Source organism: Spinacia oleracea, chromosome 4 (assembly GCF_020520425.1).
Source record: "Spinacia oleracea cultivar Varoflay chromosome 4, BTI_SOV_V1, whole genome shotgun sequence".
In the NCBI taxonomy this organism is placed as follows: domain Eukaryota; kingdom Viridiplantae; phylum Streptophyta; class Magnoliopsida; order Caryophyllales; family Amaranthaceae; genus Spinacia; species Spinacia oleracea.
Window position 1 is genome coordinate 148,493,566 of NC_079490.1, and position 17,970 is coordinate 148,511,535.

Genomic DNA, 17,970 nt, shown 5'->3' on the forward strand with positions numbered 1-17,970 from the left:
GCTTTATACAATTTGATGCTAAGTTAACAATGAAGAATGATAATGAGGCGAATGACGATGCCTTCGAATTCTGGATTACAGATTGAGTTCTAATTCTTTTAATATGGCCTTTGAATTCCTATACATTAAGAAAAGAAGCAGCCATATTCTTAGACTCTTTCTTGGTTTTTAGATTTTGTTGATTTTTTCGATTGAAGCTAGGGTTTGTTGGTTAGCTATGGTGATTTGTTACCAATTTGTTTAATAATTTTGAACTAGGTTGGTTTTAATTGAATTGGTACATTAATTTGGTTTTTTTCTTATCGAATTTTTTAGAATCATAGTGATTTGAATAGATTCCACTTTTAATTGAATGTGAGATGTGAGATATTAGTGGGTTTTTTGTAAAATAGCTTAATTATTTAGGTTCTGAAACTTCAATTGTTTGATATTGAAAATGATTGGTTGATTAGCTTATGGTGCTCCATTTACAGTTTCCATGGTGATAGTTTTCTAACATTTGAGTACTAAATTGACCTTATGTATCGAAATGGGATTTTCTAAGATTTTCAATCATTTTCAATATCATTGGGATTTTCAACCCAGATTTCTAACATTTTGATTACATTGAATGATTACAACCAAGCTTTTGCAGTCTTCCTTCTTTCATTGAATGATTACAACCAAGCTTTTACAGTTTCCATGGTTGTAATCAAAATCTATTTTGTTAAATCAAGGTTTTGAATATTCTAGGTTTATTGGGATTTTTTTACAGAAGTTATGAAGGGTTTGGTGGCAAAGAAACAGGAAAAGATTAGGAAGAATGGTATAGAATTAACAGAATCAGAAGGACTCAAAGAAGCTGAGAAATTAGCTAAAAGATCTCAGCAAGAAAAGACTCATCAGGTAATTGGTCCATTCCATTTTTTTGTGCAGTCTAAACAAAGATTAATGACAAATAATGATTATATGTTCAGGGTGCAAGGATAATTCAGTTGAAATTTGTTATTTTGTATGCAATTAATGATTTTGTAGAAGAATTTGATGGATATACTGATACTTTCTTACAACCACCAAGTGCGACCACTGAAGCTGTGAGTCTGTGGTCACCACTACTCAGCATACTCTTGGAGACACCGATAACCGTGATGGATAAGGATTCCAGTTAGTTTTTTGAGGAGTACGAAATTGATCTTGGCGGACAATTCTCCTTTTTGTTTTTGACTATTAGCTTTTATTCTTGCCGTGTTCTGATGAAAGTGAATTAGCTGTTTTAAAATTGATTAGGTTTTGCATTTATTTGATCATATTTCATGAATATGAGTTTTCCTTATTCCCGATTTGATCATAATCGATAATCCCATTGTTGTATTGAGCTGTCCAGTTTGCAAATTATAGGTTGCTTTTGTCAAATGGCACGTGGTTCATGTATTTTCAATTGAATTTGAGAAAGTTGCCTTCAATTAGTTAGATTCTTCAGACGTTTAGTGAGCAGTGATCACCATGATTAGATAGAACACTAAAATTTAGAACACTCAAGTTAAGATGTCGAAGTTACTCAAGAGGCAACAACCTCTAATGTAATTGAAGATATATGGTACAACTGCGTAGGTGAAGCAGTTTCTTACCGTCACTTGTTTTCACTGTATATTCATGTTATGCATTGAAATTAGATCTTCAAATCATTTACTTAATGTCCTTATTTTTTTCTTGTAATAGTTTTGAATTAGATATTTGGTCTGGTTGTTTAAGTGAATAACTTCATATCACATTTGTACGGGGTCATATCCGGCAAGGGCAGAACACTCTTGGCAGAGCAAACTTTGACACCCAGGACACACCCAAGCCAAAGAAAGACTCTAAGTTTTAAACCAAGCATACGCGATCCTGGCAGATCAAACCCCCCCCCCCCCAGATCACGCATAAAGACACAGAGCAGAGCTAGACAAAGCTGCATCAGTCCAAGAAGGGACCTGCAGGCTAAACGACAACGACAAGGAATAAAGTACATCGCCGTCATACACGTGGCGGCATCCAAGTAGGCCAAAGTACAGAATAGTACGCCTATAAATAGCACCCACATCATTCATGATGGGACACATTCTTACACACGGTACTTGCTCCATCTTCTCTCTATATTCCCTCTCTAAAGACTTCTTATCTATTTGCTGACTTAGGCATCGGAGGGGGTTTCCTCGGTTAAACCCCCGAGGTTAGCTCACGTTTGCTCTGCTTGACAGGGCCAAGGTGCTTCGGAACGTCCTCCCAGTTCCATACTCGGAACAAGTGGCGCTAGAAGGAGGGGACTTCCCAGACCTTGCTTCTAAAAGACCTACCCTCTCACACAATGACTGAGTCAAGCGAACCGATAATCCAGCAGATAGAACCACCCACCTCAAAAAACAACCAGAGAACCACAAATGTACCCTTGTTCGGCATGCCTCAGAGTCTTGGTCCGCCAAGAGAGACACCACAACCCAGAGCTATGGCAACCCCTAGCCAGGGCCAGGGTATCCCAATTCCAACCAGTGCCTCACTAGCACGATTAGGGGCACAGTTCTCACCCGACCAGATGCGCACAGCCATAGAAGTCCTGACCTTCCTTACTCAAACAACACCACGAGCCCAGGTCATGAGGACAGCCCAGAGGTTGAGGTTGAGCAGAGGAGAAAACGTCCCAGGCCCCAAAACAGTCCAAACGTCTGGAGGAGGAATCTGCAGCAGGAGATGGAAGGGGCTGACAGCCAAGAATATGAGGCAGAAAGTATCACGCCAAGCAGAGCTTAACCCAGAGCAAGGACCGAACAAATGCCCAGTCAGAGGCACCACTCCGGGTCAGGTATGCCAAATCCCACCCGAGCAATAGTTAAGCCTGATAATTCCCCCTTCTGTGATGAGATACTCTCGGAAAAAATGGAAAAGATAAAAATGCCCACATGCAAATATTCCGGAAAGTCAGACCCAACGAATCACCTCTCTGCCTTTGGGGGACACATGATGCTATATACCAACACAGACTCTCTGTGGTGTAAGGTCTTCCCTTCCACTCTGGAGGGGATAGCACAGAGCTGGTTTGGTAAAATACCCAAAGGCACCATAACCTCTTTCCGGCAGTTAGCTATCTTGTTTCGCACCCAACATGTGGCAAACATTGCCAGAGAAAGGATGACAGAGGAGCTGATGTCAGTCATCCAGGGACCTCAAGAATCTCTGAGGGAGTACATATCCAGATTTAATATGGAGGCATCGAATATACCCAAGTTACAGCAAGAGGTAGCAGTCCTGGCTATGATGACTGGTCTGCGGGATGGAGAATTCAAGAGCTATCTGGGCAGAAAGTCATTCACAACCCTGGCAGAGGTGCTGGGGAAGGCAAATGAATTTATAAAAAGTGAAGAGATTGGCAGAGCAACCTCACGACGATATGTGGCAAGTGAGAACAATTACGGTAGTCAGAGCAAGAAAGAGCCATACAAAAAAGAGTACCCAGACAAAAGAGAAAATCAGCAGCCCAGAAAGGATTGGCACGGGCAGGTCAGAGGAAGAGGTAGTGAGTTTAAAACTGAAAAGCGAGGCAAATTCAGCGAATACACTCCTTTGGTTGCATCCAGAACCCAGATTTTTGCTATCAGCAAGGAGGATGAGAAATGGCAGAGACCACCGAAAATGTACAACAAATACAGGGACACGAAGAAGTACTGTGATTTTCACAAGGATCATGGTCACCTCACAGAGGAGTGCACTCACTTGAAAGATAACATTGAGGACCTGATCCGAAGGGGGTACCTAACACAATTTAAGGCAAAAAGCTCGTATAGCAGGACTTACGAAAACAGGGATGATGATGGTCGATTTGATAACAGAAAGACAGAGCAAAAGCAGAACCACCCAGCAGATCAGAAGAGGTCGAATGACATACTGGTCATAACAGGAGGACCAGTTTACGCTGGTACTACAGCCAGCGGTGCTAAGGCCAGTGTGAGAAAATTTAAACACCAGGTTAATTACCATAACTCAGGAAAATGGCCTGCCCCTCCAAAAATCCCACAGTGCACCTTTACGGAAGATGATTGTAAGGGCATAATTTATCCCCATGATGACCCAATGGTGTTAGCTCTGGATGTGGCTAACAGAAAAATCCATCGAATCCTGATAGACGGAGGCAGCTCTGCAAACATTCTATTCTGGCCAGCTTTCCAAGAGCTGCAGATCGAAGAAAAACATGTAAAACCAGTTAACTACCCAGTAATTGGCTTCACAGGGGCAACGGTAATACCAGAAGGAATAGTCAGCTTACCTGTCCAAATTGGGCAGGGGAAAGATATCAAGGATGTCATGGTTGATTTCATGATAGTGAAAGTACCTGCAGCATCAACGCCATTCTGGGCAGACCATTTATCCATGATGCAGGAGCAGTGGTGTCTACTTATCACCTCACCATGATGTACACAACGAATGATAACAGATCAGCTAAGGTCAAGGGAAACCAAGAGCAGGCCAAGAGATGCTACCACACAGCCCTGAAACAGCCACCCAGACCCCCACCCCTGGCAGAGGCAGACATTCCCTTGTCCAGAAAGAGAAAGAGGGCAGAGCGTAAAAAGGACGCACTACTGGACATGGAAAATTTTGAGCATCGTGAAGAAGGACTGTTAAAGCCAGCCCCAGCAGAAGAAACAGAGGAGATAGAACTGGAAGAAGGAGTAGAGGACAGAACAGTCCGAATTGGCACAGATATAGACCTTTCCCTAAGGGTAAATATCATCGATCTGTTGCGAGAGCACGCGGACATATTTGCTTTCTCTGCTGACGAAATGCCAGGGATTGATCCCAGCGTCATGGTCCACAGGTTGAATGTTAACAGAGAAGTCAGGCCAGTAAAACAGAAGAAAAGAACTTTTTCGACAGAGAAAAATGTAGCCATCCAGGAAGAGATCAGCAAACTGTTAGCAGCCAAATTCATAGAAGAATGTGACTACCCAGAATGGTTGGCTAACGTTGTGATGGTAAAGAAAGCGAATGGTCAGTGGAGGATGTGCGTAGACTTTACAGACCTAAACAGGGCTTGTCCGAAGAATTGTTACCCGCTACCCAGGATAGATCAACTGGTGGATTCCACCAGCGGGCATGCCCTGCTGAGTTTCATGGACGCCTTTTCGGGCTATCACCAGATCAGTTTGCTAGAATCAGACCGGAAAAAAGCCGCCTTCATTACAGACGCTGGAGTTTACAACTACAGGGCTATGCCGTTTGGTCTAAAGAATGCAGGGGCCACATACCAGAAACTGGTAGACAAAATATTCGCAGGACAAAAAGGCCGAAACGTGGAGGTGTATGTAGATGACTCCATAGTCAAGAGCAAAAAGGAGGTTGATCACATTGAGGATCTGAAGGAAACCTTTGCAACATTGAGGCAATTTGGTATGAAGTTAAACCCAAAAAAATGCGTGTTCGGTGTTAAGTCCGGAAAATTTTTGGGGTTCCTGGTCAGTGAAAGAGGAATTGATGCCAATCCAGAAAAAGTAGAGGCCATACTCAACCTACCAGAACCAAAAAACATACGAGACATCCAGAGGTTGACTGGGAAAATGGCAGCACTCACCAGGTTCATCAGCAAGTCCGCGGATAAGTCTCTTCCCTTTTTCCAGGTGCTAAAGGGAAACAAAACATTTAAATGGGGAGAAGAGCAAGAGAAAGCATTCAAGGAGGTGAAGAACCACTTGAAAAGCCTCCCAACCATAGCCAGACCAGAAGTGGGGGACATATTGCAGCTATACATCTCTGCCTCCAAGAAAACTGTAGCAGCAGCTCTGGTAGTCGAGAAGGATAAAATCCAGCAGCCAGTCTACTTTGTCAGCCACATCCTCAACCCCGCAGAACAGAGGTACCCCCTGATTGAAAAAATGGCCTTTGCCATCATGATAGCTGCCAGGAAATTGAAACCATACTTTGATGCACATAAAGTGCAAGTGTTAACTAATCAACCTTTAGAGAAGTCATTGCAAAGGTTAGATACTTCTGGTAGACTCCTGAAATGGGCGGTGGAACTCTCGGAATATGACATCGAGTACAAACCCAGAACCGCCATAAAAGCACAGGCACTGGCAGATTTCATAGCAGAGGCATCATACGAGGAAGAGGAAGAGCCATTGGGGACTTGGCAGATCTCGGTAGACGGCTCCGCTGCAGTCACAGGATCGGGTGCAGGTATCATAATGGTATCACCAGAAGGCAACGTTTTCGAATATGCTATAAAATTCAAATTCAAAGCTTCAAATAACGAAGCAGAGTATGAGGCGGCAATCGCAGGAATCCAGATGTGTAAAGCAGCAGATGCTAAAAAAATAGTGCTCAAAACCGATTCACAGCTGGTGGCCAGCCAATATAGAGGTGAATATGAAGCCAGAGAACCGTCTATGCAGAGGTACTTGGCCTTGATGAAAGAAGCAGTAGCCCAGCTAGAAAGCTTTGAGATTCAACTGGTTCCCAGGGCAGAGAACAGTCAAGCAGACGCCTTATCCAAATTAGCAAGTTCGACGTTACAGGACTTGGAAAGAACAGTGATGGTAGAGGTCCAGGAAGAAAAGAGCATTGACAAAAAGCCTGCAGTTAACTTCATTGACACTGAGCCACAGTGGTATGACAGTATAGTCTCATACAAGCTGGGAAGGGGCCTTCCCACAGCAGAGCAAGAGCAGAAAAAAGTAAAACGAAACGAGCATTGGTTCGTCATTTACCAGGGTAAACTGTACAAGAAATCCTTTTCCTTGCCTCTGCTGAGATGTGTATCAACAGAGGAGTCGCAACGAGTCATTGAGGAAATACACGAGGGAATATGTGGAAATCACATAGGTGGCAGGACATTAGCCTTGAAAGCTCTCAGAGCAGGATATTATTGGCCAACCATGGTAAGTGATTCTCAAGCATATGTTAAAAAGTGCGACAAGTGCCAGAAATTCGCCCCAGTGATCAACCAGCCCTCTAATGACTTACAGCCAATCATCAACCCTATACCATTCGCCCAGTGGGGAATGGATATTCTGGGACCATTCACAGCATCAAGCGGGGGAAGAAAATTTCTGATCGTGGCAGTTGACTATTTTACTAAGTGGATTGAGGCAGAACCTACTAAAAGCATAACAGCCAAGCGGATGAAGGACTTCATTTGGAAGAACATTGTGACAAGGTTCGGCATCCCAGAAAGTTTAGTCTTCGATCATGGAACACAGTTCGACTGCACTCCTATAAAGGATTACTGCGCTGAACTAAGAATAAAATTCGCATATGCATCTGTATGCCATCCTCAGAGCAATGGTCAGGCAGAGGCAGCAAATAAACAAATCCTGGGAGCACTGCGAAAGAAGATAGAAGATTTTAAGGGTGCATGGGCCGACCTCATTCCAGAGGTCTTGTGGTCCAACAGGACCACTGAGAAAGAAGCAACAGGGGAAAGTCCTTACAAACTAGCTTTTGGGGCTGAGGCGGTCCTACCTGTCGAAGTGGGTCTACCTAGCTTTAGAGTGCAGTACTATGCGGAAAGCACTAATGAGCAGCGTATGAGGGAAACATTAGATCTCTTACCAGAGGTCAGGCTTCAAGCAGAGCTCAGGTTGGCAGCAAACAAAGAAAAAATGAGCAGGGCATATAACAAGAGGGTAAAGCACAGACCTATGCAAGTGGGGGATCTGGTCCTCAGAAGAACAGCTGCCACTGGAAAGGGAAAGGCAGAAGGAAAATTCACTGCCAACTGGGAAGGACCTTACCAGATCACAAAAGAAGTAGCCCCAGGCTCGTACCATCTAATGACGATGGAAGGAAGAGAATTGAAGAACAGCTGGAATGCCAACATGCTAAAGAAATACTATGTATAGACACAAGAAATTAATACTATAACAAGGCAGTAGAAGCCAGAGTAGTTCTTTACTTTTGTAATTTTCCACGCTTAAAAACATAGTAAAAATTGGCCCAGCTACCTTCGATGGGAAGAAAACGCGTCAGGTCTCTCAGAAAAGTAAAAGGTGAATGGCTAAAACTCGTACAGAGAAAAAACGCTTCCCACAAATAACTTGGTCTGATCAACCAAGTTATTGGATGAGTTTTTCTCAACGAGATTTAGGCGAAAATACTTCTTGAGTTTTGTCCTGGCCAAAGCCAGGACAATTCAATGATGCGCAGCCAAAAGTAGGCTGGAGTAAATACGAAAACACTTCTTGAGTTTTGTCCTGGCCAAAGCCAGGACAATTCAATGATGCGCAGCCAAAAGTAGGCTGGAGTAAATACGAAAACACTTCTTGAGTTTTGTCCTGGCCAAAGCCGGGACAATTCAATGATGCGCAGCCCAAAGTAGGCTGGAGTAAATATGAAAACACTTCTTGAGCTTTGTCCTGGCCAAAGCCAGGACAATTCAACGATACGCAGCCCAAAACAGGCTGGAGTGAATATAGAAATACCTCTTGAGTTTTGTCCTGGCCAAAGCCAGGACAATTCAACGGTACGTAGCCCAACACAGGCTGGAGTGAATATAGAAATACCTCTTGAGTTTTGTCCTGGCCAAAGCCAGAACAATTCAATAATACGCAGTCCAAAGCGGGCTGGAATAAAATACGACGATACTCCCTAAGCATTAACACCTCATAAGTTCGGACATGGCAAGAGCCAAAGTAAATATGACAGTGTGCAGCCTAGAATAGGCCAGAACAATCAAACACGCAAAGCAAGCCAAAAAGAAATATGGGGGAAGCAAAACAATAAAAACATAGCAAGTAGAAAACAAAGTAAAGCACAATATAAGCACGACGAGCAAACAAACAATGGGACCGGCGGCTATACCTCAAAAACCTATGCAATGTACAGCCTTGCAAAATGGCCACTGTTGATCAGAACTAAAAAGCGATAAATAATATTTCCAAGAAAATTTTTTTACTCTACACGCAGGGAGGACAAAACAACTAAAAGAAATAGACTACGCATTAGCTTAGGTAGTGCAAGATGAACATGGGGACAGCCGCCTGTGCCATTATTTCTCAACATTATCTTCAGCATCAGACAAAGGCAACTCCCCAGGATGGACGTTTTCAACACAATGATCTGGTACCCCATCGTCCTCTGGTATCAAACCACCCGCAGCCAAAGACTCTTGTTCAGCCTCTCTCTTCTTCCTCAGAAGCTCAACATGAAGCCCAGCCAACCAGGCAGCTTCGATAGGGGACCAGTCGAGATCAGGATGCTTCTCTTGCACTATTAGCGAAGCAGCCTTCCAACCACCATCGTAGCTCTGAGTGCGTAAAACATATTGCTCGTCGGATCGGCGGAAATCACGAACAGCAGCCGCAAGTTGATCTTCAATAGAGTTTTGCAGCTGGGCCATTTCATTGTCATGGGTCTGCTCAACAAGGAGGAAGTCCTGCTAGAGAGTTTCAACTTTTTGCCGTTCAACAACCAGATCAATTTGGATCTGGGAAAAGCTACTCTGCAACTGGTCACGCTCTTCGGTAACAAGCTTCAACTGATCATTGGCCGAAGTTAGACAAGTCGAAGACACCTTCAGATCATCTGTTAGCTCCTCAATTTTCTTCTTCTGGGCCTCTATATGGGCAGCACTAGCAGCAAGTCGCTTTTGGTAGACTATGAAAACCTCTGTCAACTCACGCACAACGTTCCCACACTAAAGGACATACCAAAAAAAAAAAAAGAGGGGGAAAATAAACATTATGAGCAAGAATGTAACAAGTTCACATGCCAAAGGAAAAGAAAAGTAAGCCAAGTATACCTCCATGACTTTCTGGCATGCATTCGCACCAGGGGTATACAGACGCTCCTTAGGCAGGTCACTAGGCAACTGCAGGCCTCTCAGCATCCTTAGCGCAAGTGTACCGCCTTTCTCGGGATAATTCCCATATAAACTCTCTGATTCCGATACGTCCCAGCGCGGAGCAAAAGTACGATCTTCAGCGGAGGGACCAGAGAAAATAGCAGCCAGTTCAGGATCGGCCTGGGGACGAATGTCAAGATACTCTTTTTCAACAAACTCCCTATGTCGACCACTGATATGCAGGTCAAGGTCATCAGTAGCAAGGTCGTTCCCCTGAAGCTCCTGCTCTAAAAACTGCCGAAGAGAACTCCCAGAGGTGTTACTACGGTTCGGGCCAGCCACAGAAGGAGAAGCTCGAGGCAGCTCAGCCTCATTTTCAATCCTGGGTTGTTTTCCAGGACGCTGCACAAATGGTTGCTCAGCTTCGATGTCCACAGGATCAGACGCAGAGCCAGAGCGACCAGGCTGGTCGCACACCTCTTCAGCTACCTCCCCAAAATCATGACCCACAGCCTCTGTCGGAGCTCCTAGTCCGGCCTCAAAATCAGCTCGGTCACGACGAGAGCCAGACAGAGCCCCCCGACTGGAGATACCGCGAGAAGTCTGCCCCCGACGACCAGAAGTGCTCACAGAGCTGGTGGGCACAGAGGAAACGATTCGGGACACCCTAGAAACGGTGCCAGAACCGCCACCCCGACCAGATCGGCGTGTAGAACTTCTCCGGCTACCCTCTATCTGGTCAGCCAGGATTTGATACCCAATCGAAGCAGGATCAGGGGGGCAGCGCAAATAAAAGAACCATCAGCTCGAACACCCAATTCCTCAAGGTTCAAAAACTGACGACCTGGGAGCATAAAAAAAAATATATATATATAAAAAAAAAAAGAGAAAAGCGAGAGTAAGAGGTTAAAAAACACAAAGGATAAGAAGTAATAAACAAAAAAAAAATAATAATAAAAAGAAGAGAGAAAACAGATCTAACCTTGAGGGTGGGTAGAACAGAGAAACATAGCGGACAACACATCGTTCCGCAAAACGTAACTTGAATGCGGGAGCCACACTCGGGGCAACCGCCCAACCTCCTTACCAGAAGTATTGAACTTCGGTTCAGATGCAAAATGCTCAAAAGCCCTCTCCTCCAGAGCAGCACCATCTTTAATCTCAACTCCCTCCAACCGAGTTGGGGGCCGGACAAACCCCCGGGCAACAGGAAAGTCGGCTGGAACAGAAAGCCAATAGAACCTGTCCTTCCACTCTTTTTGGCCAGTGGGCATGCCGTGACAGGTCAATCTCCCACGATTACAATAAACAGAAAACCAACCAATCTTGTTACCAGTACCACTGTTACGCAGATGATGTACTCGCTTGCACAGAGAAAGCGTCTTGGGAAAGCCCAAGAATCGACAGACCCAAATGTAGCTGATCAACGTCCTTACAGCAAAAGGATGCAGTTGGGCCAAACACACATTAAAAGCACGAAGAATCTTCACTAATGTAGGATCCAGAGGAAAGCGCAAGCCAAAATCCAAGCTGTACGCATAAACACCTATGCACCCATCAGGAGGATGAGTGATTCGGGCATCATCAGCAGGCACTATGAGCTGGTAACCATCAGGCAGGCCATAGAAATCTTTCCCGACAGCAGCATGATTCTCTTTCCGAGCATCATCGGTCCACTTGGTGTTCAACTTCGCGTGCAACGGACCAATGGCAACTGCCTCAGACAAGAAAGGCGAGGAGTCCCCAGGGACAATGTCCTCCTCTACATAGTTGGGAAAAGGCCTTGACGCATTTATCTGAGCCAGAATATCCCCACCATCACCTTGCCCATCCACAGAGATAGTAACATGATTTTCCATCATGGAGCGAAAAATAGATTCTCGACGTCTGTAAACACGCAAAGACAGGTCAGACTCGTTAGCCCCAGCAAGTTGCTCAAAATCGTCCAGCCAGGCCTTTTCAGTCAGAGGCTGAACATCAAGCCCTGGGGGGGTATCAGAGGGCGGGTTTATCGTAACGATCCGGGAAAGATAGTCATGGCGCATTTCCCTAAGAGTTTGACGGAAAGAAGGAGACAGGTCAGCTGTAGAGGTGGTACACCCAGGACCACTCGCATCTGGGGAAAGAGATTTTTCCCCAGGAGCCTCGTCGTCAGAAGAAATAGGGATTGCAACGGGCACAGAACGGGACAATACATCATGCATAGACTTAGTTCTGTGCTCAGCAAAGGCCTGGGTCTCCTCGTTAGAAGACAAAGAGACAGAAGAAGGGGAAGAGGTGACATAAGAGACATAAGAAACGCTTTGTGTTTCCGGAATACTAAGGTTTTGGCTATCAGACGCATCAGACATAGTGAGCTGGAGGCCATCAAGAAAGAAAAAGGATACCAAGGTAAATATACATATAAAAAAAAAAAAAAAAAAAAAGGGAAAAATGAAAAACCTAAGCTACTCAACAATGGCGGAAGCTCAACCACTCAACAATGGTGAAAAACCAGAAATCGAAACCAAAAATCTCCAGAAACACTAAATCCACGCAAGTTACAAACGAAAACTGCAAAAGAGATTTGAAAAAACACCAAAAGATAGTAACTTACCGGAAAAAGAGAACAGGGTCAGAATCAGAAGGAACACAGCAACCGGAAACCTCCCTTCGCGAAATGGAAAAGAAAAACAAGGAGAACGAACGGCCACCGCAAGCAACAGAAACACCAACAATCGACCAAAAAGGTGATGAAAAACACGAAAATGAGCAAAAGATCAAATTTTGGGAAGCTTTTTTGCAGTTAGTAAGCAACGAAAAGTGGGAACACTCGAAAACTCTCTTCAGAAACACCAAGGAGAGAGAAAGTAAAAAACGGAGATGAAAGGAAGAAGAAGAAGTTACCTTTTTAATAAAAAAGAAGAACGGTTGAGATTCGGGCAACGATACAACTACATAAGCAGGATGTAGGACACGTATAAACCCCAATTCGACCAAACTCAAACCTGACGAAGGACGGCCCAGATTGAGCGACGATTCCAGTTGACTATTCAGATGGATGACACGTGGCACAAGGAAATGCCGGTTAAAATCCACAAAGATCTTTTACCATTCCACCCCAGAAAAAGCCCGCCCAAAATTCTACACTAAAAAAAAAAATAAAAAATAAAAAAATAAAAAAAAATAAAAAAATAAGGGGGCCAGGGCAAGAGCAAAAGGCCAACAAAGCAAGCATTACAACCCCAAGGGGGCCGGGGCAAGAGCAGAAGAGCAGACCTGGCTTAAAAAGTCAGATCTACTCTTGAGGGACTAGTTGTACGGGGTCATATCCGGCAAGAGCAGAAGAGCAGACCTGGCTTAAAAAGTCAGATCTACTCTTGAGGGACTAGTTGTACGGGGTCATATCCGGCAAGGGCAGAACACTCTTGGCAGAGCAAACTTTGACACCCAGGACACACCCAAGCCAAAGAAAGACTCTAAGTTTTAAACCAAGCATACGCGATCCTGGCAGATCAAACCCCCACAGATCACGCATAAAGACACAGAGCAGAGCTAGACAAAGCTGCATCAGTCCAAGAAGGGACCTGCAGGCTAAACGACAACGACAAGGAATAAAGTACATCGCCGTCATACACATGGCGGCATCCAAGTAGGCCAAAGTACAGAATAGTACGCCTATAAATAGCACCCACATCATTCATGATGGGACACATTCTTACACACGGTACTTGCTCTATCTTCTCTCTATATTCCCTCTCTAAAGACTTCTTATCTATTTGCTGACTTAGGCATCGGAGGGGGTTTCCTCGGTTAAACCTCCGAGGTTAGCTCACGTTTGCTCTGCTTGACAGGGCCAAGGTGCTTCGGAACGTCCTCCCAGTTCCATACTCGGAACAATATTTCTAAGTGAACACCATTTAAATGATGTATTAGGTGTTTTTATTAATCTTTTTAGTTATATCTAAACTACACAGATTCGGGGAGTGTTTTGACTACATGTTTCCAGAAGAGTCATGAATAACAACTAACTTGAAGATCTTTGGAAGCATCATACAAATGGAAGAAGCAAAAATATGTCTTTTATGACGACTAAAGCAGGTCTTCTTTAAATCATTTTGTAAAATAATTAATTTTCTGCAGTCATAAATTCATCTGTACCGCATTGTGGTCTAATTTGTATCATTTTCTTCCCTCATATAACGTTGTATTCTACATTTTGTTGCATATATATATGACTATCTATGAATTGCATTAATTTTCAGTACAATCTCTGCTTTTCAGTTTGAGTAGAAATCATATGAGGGACTGACGGGTGATAGAAGAGCTTCTATTAGATGAAATTGATTACTGGTTGGGTCTATCTGTGTTAGTTGCATGAGAAAAGCCATAACCTTTGCATGCCAAGAAAATTACTTCTTACCAAACGTCTTTGTTCATGGTTAAGAGGAGAGCATATTTGTTACTGAATGTTAGATTTTTCATATGAGATTATTAGCCTAAACTAATCATGGAAATGTGGATGCCATTTGTTATAGAATCTCTACATTTTGTGCCCACCTTGATATCTCCCATATCATATGAACTAGACCTAGAAGTCTGTAGTGTTGTCGCAGCCATTGCCTTTTGGGAAAACCCTTCTTTTGATGGCTTCAGATGTATGCAGACTTGCTGAGATATCAACTGTGAATAGTTCTTCATGTTCACGTGCTTCCCCTTACTCATGGAAACTCCATGAAATAATTCAAACCTGAACAAAAGGCATACTGTGGATAGTGTGTAAACCTCTACCAAGTTGATGGTTGAAGTTGAGAAATCATATATTGATGCTTTGTATATTGTATCTAAATATTATGTTCTTTTGTCACAGGACTGGTGGCTCGACAAAGAAAGGGGGAACTCCAACGACTAAATGAACAACTGCGTCAGATTAATGCAGCTCTTAGAAGACAAACGAAAATTGAGTCATATGCCCCTAGCTTAAGCTATGCCCCTGCTAATAAAAGAATCCTGTATACTGAAGTAATAATTGATCCAAAGACAGAGGAGCTGATTTCTCATCTCAAGGTTGGGAAGACTTATCTACGAAACCAAGAACCAACGAAAGCATACACAGAGTTTAAGGTTGCTCTGGAACTCGCTAAGAATTTGAATGATCCTGTCAAGGAAAAGAAAGCTGCCAGAGGTTTAGGTTAGTTTTTGCTTTACTTTATAATCTAGCTTAAGGTCTTCTTTGGTGTTTACATGCGGCACTTTTTACCCCTTTAACTTCGCTTCTTTGCTATATTTTACCCCTTTAACGTTGCTTCTTTGCTAATCCACCATCAAATGTCCAGTTAACAACCACCAGATTTTTGTGCTTGTATTTCAACTGGATGGGAAACATCTGTATTTCATTGGCATATTTTTGTGCTGATGTAAGTTCTTGTCTTGTGTTTCCCCATGCATATATCAGTCTCACATTAATTGTGAATGACAAGAGGCTTGAGCAGGTATAATGAGATTTGTAAAGAAGTTATAACAATGATCCATATGTACTTGTATCTTAGAAGCATGTAGCTTGGATATTTGTTGTCAGATCCATAAGCAGAAATTAGTTGATTTTGTTCTTACCACTATATATAAGGTAGATTTCGTACATGGTATTTAAAGTTGTTTATACCCCCTGTAGATATTCTTTTCCGTGGTTATCTTATCAGCAATAAGAAATTTAGATGATACTTGACATACACATGGTGGAAATTTCAGTGTTTTTATAATCTCCTCCGTTAGTTAGTTTCCTTTGTGTTAGTTTCTTACATTCATCTATTATACTAAATTTCTCATTGATCTCTGGTGCGATTTCCTATGTCTACCTCAATGTTTGTAGATACAACTTCAATGCTATAATTCTGGTGTCGTAGTTCTATTAAAGACCATGTTTATATTATAGTTCTACTAAAGACTTATAAAATGGGTTTTACTCATATACCATGTTCCTCATATAGAACAAGTTTCTTTTATAGATCCATAAATAAAATGTTGGGCCTATAACTACGCCATACTGGAAATACATAGCCTAGCATAACAGGTAACCCAAAAATAAGCTAAGGGGACATACAAATTCAATGCATATTCTTTATTATGTTTACTTGTAAACTTTCTAATTTGTATAGTCTCCCTCCAATCATGGTTGTAGCCATTTTGAACAGGAACAAAAATCGAATTACTGATGACTGTGGTGTTTTGTAAGATAGTTTGAATGCTTTTAGAAATCATTGAGTGATTGAATTCGAATAATAAAAATGCCCGGTAGTGTGAGGGGGTCGAAAAAGCGCGAGGCTAATGCGTGACCTTGTCCCTCGTGGGTGTGACGATTCTTTTTATTCAATCAAGTGTAATTGGATTTCCTGTGAGTATACACCCAATTGACTAGTAATATAGGAGTCGCCATTCAGTTTTTAACGACAATGAGAAAAACTGACAAAACCCGGTTATCGTGACATAAAGGGAGTGCAATTATGTTTGACCACGACGGCCGTAGGTTCCCTTGTGATCCCTGGTGTGGGGATCTCTCAATATACACCCGCAAGGTAGAGATTGAGGGTTCGGGGGACTGTAACTACCGAGAGGAGTAATTCGCTCGTCGATAACTCCAGAGGCAGGATATCCTTACTAGCTCAGCATAAATAATTGAAGGGACATGCGTTAACTATTAAACTAATCTGAGTTGATTTTAGCACAATGCAGCATATAATACTAATTCGATCGTGATTATCTGATTTAAATAACATTAAGGGACCTAGCATGATAATCCGATTTCCCAAAAATATTATATTTATTAGGCGTGATAGAACAATCATATTAGGTTAGTTTAACAGTTCATAAAAAGGGCGAGGAAAGCAGTTAAATCATCGAAAAGGGACACATTACGATGCACCCTTGAGAGGTGCGTCACGGTTCTCAGAAAACTAACCACTTTGACTTTGCTATTTCTCCTTTTTATTTAACGAATCTCGATTATGGGACAGGATACGTTCTGTTCGATTTATGGATCGATTGCGACAGAACGCGTGAACAGTTTCGCAGCGAGAGGCTTAGGCTAAGGGGTTTAGAGTCAATACTCAGAATATATTATGTGTTGTTGTGTGTTGTTTCACGTCGAAACTAGGGGCCTATTTATAGGGAAGAGTTCGTGGAAAGATAGAATTGCAGAGTTTCTAATCCGCAAAGAGTTAGGAAAAGAGACGTACCCAGGTATTTTCAGCGCCCAGGCCTGGGCGCCGAAGATTTCGGCGCCCAGAGCCAGGCGTTGAAAATAGGGTCTGGGCAGTTTTTGTTTAGTCAGATTCGGATTCTAAAATCCGTAGAGTTTGAGATTAATTTGAGTCTTTTAGCGCGTATCAATTTGTGACGGAATGCGTCTGGGCCCGATGTCGACCACAGGGTAAGATGATCTTACGAGGGCGAGTGACTGGTAAAGTCATTCAATTTTATCAACATGGCTGCAAGTGGACTAAGTTTATGTGTTTAAACTGACTACGACCAAAGTCGTGGCTACTTCAATCAAAAAAGATCCCCTATTCAAACCGAAAAAACGAACCGGCAGGGGGTGCCACTATGCGGGAGGGACCGAGGATGAAAGTCCTCGAGCCGCCTAAGTACCATGGGAAGCGCGACGCTATGTTGGCGAATTCAATTAGGTGAAAGTAAAGTACGGAAAGAGAGGGATTCGAACCCTCGGTAAACAAAAGCCTACATAGCAGTTCCAATGCTACACCTTCAACCACTCGGCCATCTCTCCTACACAATGATTATGACTCACGACCAGATGTACATACAATATGCATGGGGTTAGCTGCTTCAATGGGATCTTTTATCCTGGTCGGAGGAGAAATTACCAAACGTTTAGCATTCCCTCACGCTTGGCGCCAATGAGTTTTTTATTTGAGAGAAAAAGAAGACTATGCCTTCACCATATGAAATATATTTTAAGTAATAATAGCGGTTACGAACTCTAGGCTCGTTAGGATTTAAATTAATACGTAACCTCTTATTTCCGAATCCTATCAGGAATAGGATTCTCGCGGTTTTCTATCTCATTTAGGATTTATGTTGGAGTGCAACACCTAATTTTGACAGGTTTCTATCTTTTATGATTTGCCACTTTTAGACGCTACCTTTTACGGCAGTTACTATTTTTAGCAGGTTTCCATAAATAG

The 17,970-nt window shown here is 42.9% G+C and overlaps 1 non-coding gene across 1 annotated transcript; it reads right to left on the reverse strand.

Annotated features, from left to right (window-relative positions):
• Positions 1-17,465: 17,465 nt before the first annotated feature.
• TRNAS-GGA (transfer RNA serine (anticodon GGA)) lies at positions 17,466-17,552 on the reverse strand. Its single transcript has one exon. It is a non-coding gene; the product is annotated as a tRNA-Ser (tRNA).
• Positions 17,553-17,970: the final 418 nt, after the last annotated feature.